Here is a 9,902-nt window from a genome sequence, read left to right on the forward strand (position 1 = left end):
GTGTGTAACCTTTAGGAGGATCTATCATCAGAAATGTATTATAGTATTCATAACTATATTTTTATTGGTGTATAATCACCTGAAAATAGAAAACGCTGTGTTTTTGTTAAAATTAGATTTTAATTTTTAAATTTCTACAGTAGCCCAAAGTGGACAAATGATTGCAATCTGCAACTTCACTGCTAGATGCCACTAAATCCTACACACTTTACTTTTAAGTGCAGGACTCCTACCTTGTGGTATACTTTTACTTCCTCTACTTTCTCCACCACTGGCTGAAAGTCACTCTTCTCCAATGCCCAATGTAGCCTGTTCAACTTCTACACCACTTACAAACAGTGTTCTTATTCAGACTCATAGAGATATGGTCAAATTTCTCTTTAGGATGCATTTGACGATGCTGAACATTTTATTGACTAATGTAGGTCACCCTTCTTTGAGTCATGGTGCTTCGTCTTTTGTCACTTGAGACAGTTATTTTTAGGTTCTTTTTGAATTTCCGTCGTGTCTTTTGGTGCCGAGATTGGGTGTCAGGCAGGACTATGTCATAGGACAAGCGGTGGCTAAATATACACCCTGTTGCTATGAATGTTGCTGATGTTGAGTGTTTTTTGCAAATTGATTGTATCATTGTCTCAGCAGCTTATTGCACACATATTGTTCATGAAAGGTATCTAAAAATGTACAGGTGAATTGACTGGAATGGGATATTAGGTGACCACTTTCCAGCTCTATCGCCGCTCCTTGTTAACATTTATACATCCTGATTGTTGTCTCTCTCCAGCAGGATCTGTCAGAAAATGTATGTGAAGATCTTTAGGGTGCCATTATCTTTTCCATCTTTTCTTCAGCTTGTTGGTTACACAAAGCCGCCGCCAAGGTTGAGAAACAAAGTCCTGTGAGATCAGGGTAAAAGCGTTGTGTGATTATTTTACAGAAACCTGACACCCTAATTGACGGACAGCGGTGGGTGGAGGCAGTTAGGAGCCAGTATCTGTCACACTCCTACAAAATGATCATAAGAAACACATACCTGCCATTCCATTTTAATGATGTTCCTCCTCTGCAAGAATGACCCAGATTCAAGAAAAGCTGTAATATTTGTTTCTGCAGATTTTTTTCTCCATAGAAGTTAAGTTGATCAGATTGTGGTGGGATGTGCGGAGCAGGGAGCACATGAGAAACATCCTTCTTTAGAGTCATTATAATATTGTGTCATTTTAATCATTATAAAGGAATTCAGGTCATTTCATTGTTAATGCTTTATAATCCTCTTTTGGAAACCACAGATCTAATTAAGGTGAGGGCTGGTTTATACTTTACTTAATTCTCCGTCTTTTGTTTGCAGTGATCTGGTGCCAGTCATGAACAGACAGACTGGGTGAAGTGGTGTTAAATGTTTGCTGTACCTCTGGATGGAAGGTTGACATTTGTCTGTAAAGTCAAAGTTACTTTTACATCATTGCAAATAACTGTATTTCCGAGGAAAAGGGAAGGTGGTGAACACGACCGGTGGTTATTAAAGGTTTTCTTTGGTATATACGGATGGAGGTCATTGGTTTGCAATCCCATTGCTCCGACTCAGCAAACACGTTGAAATATTTAAAATGCCTCGATGCATTCCAGTCACATGTTAACCTTCTGCAGGGAGGGAGAGCCAGTCTTTCACCACAAGGCGTTTGTGTGTACTTTTTCTCTCTTTTTTTTAAATGTATATGTTAATTGGAAGTTGACACTTGATGAAGGTTGTTTGCGTCCTTTTCAGTAATATTTGGTTGCCATGGCAAAGATAGTGCTGATCTGTGAGAAATTAATAGATGTGATGGAACTTGACAAAGTCTGCAACAAAGTTAAATATCATCACGGAATTTATGATGTTCATAATAAGTGTTAATTATTTTATTGTAAAGTCAATGCATGTCTAATTGACTCATTTTCTTTCTTTTGCTTCCATTTGAACTGTGAATTCAGTCCATGTTGATGAATGTATAATAATGACAACAGTTCTCTCAGAACGAATAAGAAAGAACACAGGATACAATTTGCATTAATTTCACGCTGACTGCTCATGAGCAAAAATGTCATTGTAATCTCATAACTACAGACCTTAAAAAACCTCTGTGCAGCACTGAAGACCTCTTGATGTTAGTGTATGACTTTGCCTTTGCCATGCAACTGAGCATCTTTAACTATATTCAGTGGTGTGCTACTCACTTGATGGATGTTTTTTAGTCTCATATTGATTGGCAGTCACCCAAAAGGCCCAGAACTGAACCTGCCGCACCACTCTGGGAGTCCCCAAAGTAAATCTTGAACAGTTGCAAAACCACAGCGAGAGCGATGCTACGTGTGTGTGTGTGTGTGTTTGTGTGTGTGTGTGTGTGTGTGTGAGTGTCGCAGTCAACCAACTCAAAGATTTCTCTGTGCTGCCTGTTCCTCACTCCAGTCATGAGGAAAGATCAGCTACACAGCTTTATTAGCATACATCCAATTACCATCACGCTCAAACACTTATGGTCACACAAACACAAGGACACACACACACACACACACACACACACACACACACACACACAAGTGTGTGTTGAGCAGAAGCAGGTCCCTCCCCACTGAGCTTCTGAAACAAAGTGCTGCCTGCTTTTGTACTCGGTAGTTTGAGCTCTGAAGTCTGGCTGGAGGCTTGAGGAAACAAAGTACCTGTGTGTGCATGCGGGTGTGTGCGTGCATGCATGCGTGCACATGTGTGTGTGGGTATGAGTGGGTAGGCAGTGCCAGGGAGAATTGATTATTTGCTCCAAAGGACACTTCGCCTCGGTGCATCAAAGAACTCAGTCTAATAAATTGTCTAGTGTTTATTTTACAGACGTTTCACTGTTTTCAGTGTTTTTTAATGAAGATTCTCATCATGTGAGAAATGTTTGGACAGACTGACTAACACAGCAGCATTTGGGTCATGTGAAATCTGCCTAATGCAGTTTTATGTGTTAGTTAAACGTGTATTTTTTGCTTAGCAGCCACCTAAGGTACAGTGCAGCAATGCATTTTAAACATTCCTCCTAAATTGGCTATTTGGATTATGGTCTTAAATAGAGTAAGAAAGAGTGGTTTCAGTGCTGTTGTTGATTTGTTGTATTTGTTTGCTTAGTTTCTGACAGTAACGTATTGTATTTGACGTGTTTAAAAATTGTTATAATCATTAGCCAGGGTAATATTTGATTATTTAAAAGAAATGTCATATATTTTAGACAGTGAGATAGACACCAAAAGAAAAAATGCCCAAAGAATATGCAAAGAGCCAATTATGCATGAAACGATGAGCACATGAAGGAGGAAGGAGAGCTGCAATATAAATCAGATACGCGCACATGAGCTGCTTCCATGCTGCCCATCAGCATTCTCCAATGAGGCTTTTCTGAAAGTCCAGCTTTGGACAGCTGGGAGTGAGAGATTGGGGCTTTCACAGAAATCCCTCTGTCTTCAGACTGTTATGAGGCGTAAACACTCACAGCTCAGTCTGGCTCTGTAATGTACAGTAAGCAATGACAACTGCAAGTCTGTAAGGACAAATCTGTAAACTCTTGGAGAATTATGTTCTTTTCGATAATACCACTTGTCCGAGTCTGCACTGTGACTGAAATGTGTTGTTTTTATGGGTAAACTGTAATTTAACAGTTTAAAGGAATAGTTTTTTGTATGAATACACATTTGCTTTCTTTCCAAGAGATAGATGACAAACTTAATACTACTCTCCTGTCTGTAGTCTACATTAAGTACTGTACAGAGCTGGCATAAAGACTGGGGGAAACAGCTAGTCTGGCTCTCTCTAGAGAGAAATAAACCTACCACCACCTCTAAGGCTCACCAATTAGCACATACCTTTTTTAAATAGTTGTACACAAACTGAATTGTAATACAATTATGGGTTATTTTCGTGCCTTAACTATTACTTTATATTAAAAAAAACTGCTGCTGGTTGCAATGGCCTCTTGGTGTCTTGTTGCCACAGTGAGGTTGCCAGGTAAGTGTCAAGAATTGATTGAAAAAAAATATATGTGTAAATGAGCGAAGGTTTTTGCTATGTTTGGACAGAGCCAGGCTAGCTGTTTCCCCCTGCTTCCAGTCTTTATGCTAAGCTAAGCTAATCAGGTCCTTACTTGAACTGCATATTTGCCACACAGAGTTAATCTGTGCTCTCAATTCAGAGAGAAAGCGAATAAGGCTATTAATGTTGAATTATTAATTTACATCATTGCTTCTCGCCCTACGATTGTGAGGTCGTTCTGAGGGATCACAAGATGATTTGTGTAATTAAAAAATAATTAATCTTCCTATACAAATGCATTAACTTATTTGTTTTTTCAGATTCATCTTTAGTGGGGGTTTTTCCTGTGAAATATGTAATAGCTTTAACCCTTATGGCCTCTTCTGCCTGTGACAGGGGGCTGTAAGAAGGCATTGCTTTGTTTTAAGAAATATTAAGCAAAGGCTGACATAGATGACAAAAAGATAAAGTAACCCTACTTATAGTATGTTAATAATGTACAAAGGTATTCCAGTACGCTCAGTTTGTCATTTTGTGTGTGTGTGTGTGTGTGTGTGTGTGTGTGTGTGTGTGTGTGTGTGTGTGTGTGTGTGTGTGTGTGTGTGTGTGTGTGTGTGCGTGCATGTGTATTCAGTGATTCAGTGATCATGTTGGAAACCACCTTTCTATAGCAGCCAGTGACCCAACACCACACTAAATATATCAGGGACAAACATAGAGTCTGGGAAGCTGTAACTGCCTTCTAAATACTGTAAACTACTTCAGGCTTTAAATTGAACATCTAATCTGTGCACAGCAGCACTAAAATGACAGAAATAGGCACATTGGCAAGAGAGTTTGTGAAGACTTTCTGCATTCATGCCTCAAGCAACAGCACCTGCATTATTTTGTGTGAGTGGTAGTGGGAGAGATATGAGATCACAGAGTCAATTTGAAAGTGAGCATAGATATTTTGAAGACAGTTAGGAAAGACATATTTTGATCCGGTAGGAGCAGCCTCCAGAGGATCTCTACTTTCGCTTTAGTCTCTTGTATCTCTCTTAAGCATTTCCTATAAGTGTTTTGATGTGAGGGCTGAGCTGTGTGTGAGAAGGTTCCTCGCTGCAGGTTCCAAGCAGAAGGGTGGCACTGCCTCAATTTCAGACTTCCAAAGAAGCAGCAGGAGAAACACCTTCAGGGCCTTATTTATGAGCCCTGTGGTGCAGATTAGCAGCTAAGTGGTATATCCTCGTTGCTGTCTACTATTGGATGGATTAGCACAGAATTTCCTACAGACATTCTTGCTTCCCAGAGGATGAATCCATAATGACTTTGGTCATCCCCTGATTTTTCCTCTAGCACCACCATTAGGGTGACATTTGTGGTTGTGACTGAAAGATCTTAACAACTGGATTTCCCTGAAGTTTAGTGAAAGATGACAAAGAAGAAACGTAACAGGTTTTAGAAACTTAAAGGACCAGTGTGTAGTATTTAGTCGCATCTAGCGGTGACATTTCAGCTTGCAGCTAACTGAACACTGCTGCTGCCTGTATTTGATGACCTGGGAATGAGAGCAAGCGTAGGAGAAACTACGGTGGCTACCAGTCTCGCAAAAGGCCTTGTCTAGAGCCAGTGTTTGGTATGTTCCTTCTGGGCACCTGTAGAAACTTGGGAGTTTAACATGGTAGACTCCGTAGAAGGCGACCTGCTGCTTCTGTGAATACAAACAGCTCATTCTAAGTGATTGTACACAAATAAAAACATATTCATTCATATTATATTCCATTTATGCCAGTAAATCCTGCTAAATGTTACACACTGGACCTTTAAATTTTGTTTTATGCCAGTTGTTTGGAGTTGTGCGTTTGTGTGTTTCATTGCAGGACAAACACAATGGACTATTACCATCAGGGTGGGAAGTTTGTGGGTGTACTTTGTGCCTGGTATAAATTAGATCTTGTATTGTATTGTATGCCTTTTCTGTGGACCACCACAGGAGACCTAGCCTGTCAAAGATAATGGCCTTGCTGATAATGAACAAATAGCTTCCTCTCATATTTGTCTCTCTACAGTAACAGAGTAACTTCCAATCAGCGTCATACACCATTACGTTATTTTCCCCTGTACTCTAAAATTGCACTCTTTTCATTCAATTTGTTCAAGACTGGAATTTGTTGATTGAAAGACTGTGTTCCCTCCATTTCATTTTATAAACCTAAAAAAATAATACTAATAAAATATATTTTTGTTTGCTAGTAAGCATGTATCTTTCTATTTGGCTGGGCATGTGTGTAGCTCCCTTCAGTACTACCAGGTGGCCTGTGGTCAAAAGCACAAAGTGTAGCAGAGACTACCACACACAGAGCAGCGACTATGTGGAGCTTAAAGAAGCCGCTGCTACTCTATGTGACGCCACAGTGTACAGACACTTTGGAGCTGCTTCATACCTCTTCTTAAAATACAGCATATCACTGGCCTCTCACACCTGACATCATCTGTTAGGCTTGTTGGGCTTTATGGTAGATCTACACTCTTCATCTCACTCATGCATAACTCATTACACTCCTCCACTTGAGCTGATCAAAAGCCAAAGCAATAAGAAATTGATTTAGTTTATGTGAAAGAAATCACAAGAAAAGGGGAATGCTTGTGTACTTTTAGCTGCGGTAAAGGCAGTTAATAATTACTGATTTTGTGGTATTTAAGACATTCCTATTCATCACTCTAAATGTGAATCCAGTTAAAGCATAAAGAGGAACAAAATCTGCCTCAAAATAAAAAAAACATTTCTTTGTAAGTGTGTGAATCCAAGAATCCTTGTGATTCATAGCCTCACTTCTAATGGCATCTGGCAGAGATGTGGCTCATTGTCATGCACCCCATGGTGCTATCTGCCTGTGGTCCGCATGCAGTGCTTACTTATGTGAGCTACACCCAGCCTCAGCTGGGGAGAGGCTCAAAGGGAAAACACTGTTGGCAATATTTCACCACAGTTTACAAAAAAGGCAAAATATTTGCTGTCCGAGTTACCCAAGTTGTGGATGAAACCATACAGTTCAGATGAAATGCATATAAAATCCCTTTATGTGTCAGCTGTTATGTACTGGAGAGGAGATAAAGCAGGAAGAGACGCCCAGTGACTGTCGTAATTCACTTTTATTGCAGATCTTAATAAGAATTGTTGTTGTCCTAAATTTGTGATACAGATGACAGAGCTGTTAATTAGCAGCTTAGAAATTAACATATCTGAGATGGCTGATGTACTTTGTAGAGCTTTAGAGGGGAATATTTGCATTGAAATTAATACGAGGTTAATATTAGCATAAAATCTGAAACAATTGTTATTCGTTTACATTCATTAAACAGTGAGTTGTGTGTGAAAAAATTGCAACCATAATTAATTCTTACCCAGGAAGGTGCTTTTTGCTGAAGATTGTTGTGAATGTATAATTTAAAAGCCATCATAATAAGAGATGATGATATTTCAAATATTTGTGTTTAAATTGCATTGTTATATTGTGTTAGTGGATATTTAGAGCTATCCTTAGGGTGTGACAACGTTTTCATTTAATCTTCTGATTGCCTCTGAAATCTAAAGCATATTTGTTTCCAGTAAAGCCATCACAGGCAAAACGTGTCTATCAGCCATTGTGAATGTGACGTTTCCTTTGTATTTTCTTTAGAAATCTAAATAAAGGTTGTAATGTAAATACAATAGCTAGTAAATAACAAATAGCTCAGAGGCTACTCTTCTGGGCTTCACTCATATTTAATCAGGCACCGTGACAAAGAGCTCACAGATATTTACAGCAACAGTCTGGACGAGTAGCTGCAAGAGGAGTGAGGTTTACAAATTCACACTCTCCACCAAACACTTGTGTCGGTTGGCGATGAGCCATTTCTCAGGGAAGGAGCAACCAGGGGTTTAGTGCCTTGCTTAAGGGCATGTTGAGGAAAGTAACTGAGAAAGCAAAGAGCATTTTATTAAGCCAGCCTGTCTTTATTTATTGTAAATTATTCTTTCTTTGCTATTCATTGTAAATTATTCATTGTAAATATTTTTTTTCCATTTTATTATTTTCCATTGTAATTATTTTGTCACATTCCTGGACAACATCAGCAAGCTTTGTCTTGATGTTATAAATTACAAACCCATTACTTTTTTACCATGTAGGAGACATTCAGTACTGATCGATACTGAATGCAGTTTTCACTAATGTTCATGCAGTGGTCAGGTACTTGGACTTTTTTTGTTTTGGCCCTGTACTCCAGCACTTTCGACTAAAATAATAAGTAATGACTATGAGGCTACAATGCAGACCTTCAGATTTGAGTGTTACATTTGATTAGCAGTGTTTGCAGTGTTTGCAGCCTTGTCATTTTCTTATCCTTATCCTATCCACAGCTGCACATTAATCTAATAGTCACTGTCATACATTTACAAGTACAATGTATTGCCTCTGGCACTGTTTAGGCTTCCTAAACCTTCACTGAGTAATTGTTGTCCACATAATTACAGGGTCTTTACAGCCAAAGGAACTTACTGCAGCACACATAACTGTACTAATACTGATTTACCTATTAGCTCTAAAAGAACTCCAAATAGAGGTGGACTCCTACAATCGATGAAGTGCTGAAAGATGCTGTCACTAAAATATTTGCTCTAATATTCCTCAGACTGGACTTTTCTTCTTGGCACTGTGTATAAGTGTCTGCTAATATGTAAAATACTATAGGAGCAGATGGAAATCACGTCTTATCTCCTGTGCTGGCAGTGCTCTTCGTCTTTGTGTGTGTGTGTGTGTGTGTGTGTGTGTGTGTGTGTGTGTGTGTGTGTGTGTGTGTGTGTGTGTGTGTCTGTCTGTGTGTCTGTGTGTGTGTGAGAGGGAGCGAGAGAGAGACAGAGCAAGAGAGAGAGAGAGAGAGAGAGCGAGAGAGCGCAAGAGAGAGAGAGAGAGAGAATTAAATATCTTCCCTTTCCTTTCCTCACTGCTTGGCTTAACTCTGCTACGGATCACAGAGGACTGTCTTAAAACTGAATAAAGCAGGGTCATCATGAAAAGAACATGAGACCTCGAAACACTGACACAAAATGTTCCGATTTTTTAAATAATCCTTTCTTGTTCTTGTTAAGATTTTACAGAAAATTATTACTCTCTATAGTAATGCCAGAATCACATTAACCTAGATTTTAAATTATCGAGAAGACAGCAGTTCTGTCTGGTTTGGCGCGAGCAGGAATCAGTGTCCCTTTAAAACAGGTGGTCTATGGAAATGCAGGTATGAGTTACACATGCTGTGGATGAACAGGGTTGTGCAGATGCCTGGCAGGCATGTCTGGTCTCCAAACACTGGCCTTGCTTGCATGAGATACCAGAGTCAGGCTGGCGCCACCGTCTCCAGCTGGGCCAAACAAGATGAGCTGGCTAGCTCTTCCACAGTCAGAGGTGTCTCTCATCAAATTTAGGGTCCCCTTAACACTCCCCTCCTCAACAAGTAGCATTACATCACTGCCCCCATTTCAGAACAACTGCAAAGCACAGTTCATGGCCAACACATTTCACCACCATTTACTTTCACTTGAATTTGCACCTGCCCGACGTACACTTTGCACTGCTCAGGGATTAACAGAAGCAGTGAAAAATGAGAGATTCTCAGAGTACTTGTTCTCTGTGCAGAATTTGGCATATCATGACAGGCGGTAACAGCTGCTGGAGTATGCAGTGCACTCTGATGGAAGCTGTGATGATGAAACCAGGGTGACCTGATTTATTAGTACACAAGCGTCCGCAGAAGAGTCACAGGAAGTATTTCCATATGGATTTTCTGGGGACTTGACATGGGAGGCACGGAGGCCTCTCTAAAAAAAACACTGCAGGCC

Source organism: Dicentrarchus labrax, unplaced genomic scaffold (assembly GCF_905237075.1).
Source record: "Dicentrarchus labrax unplaced genomic scaffold, dlabrax2021, whole genome shotgun sequence".
Taxonomy (NCBI): Eukaryota; Metazoa; Chordata; class Actinopteri; family Moronidae; genus Dicentrarchus; species Dicentrarchus labrax.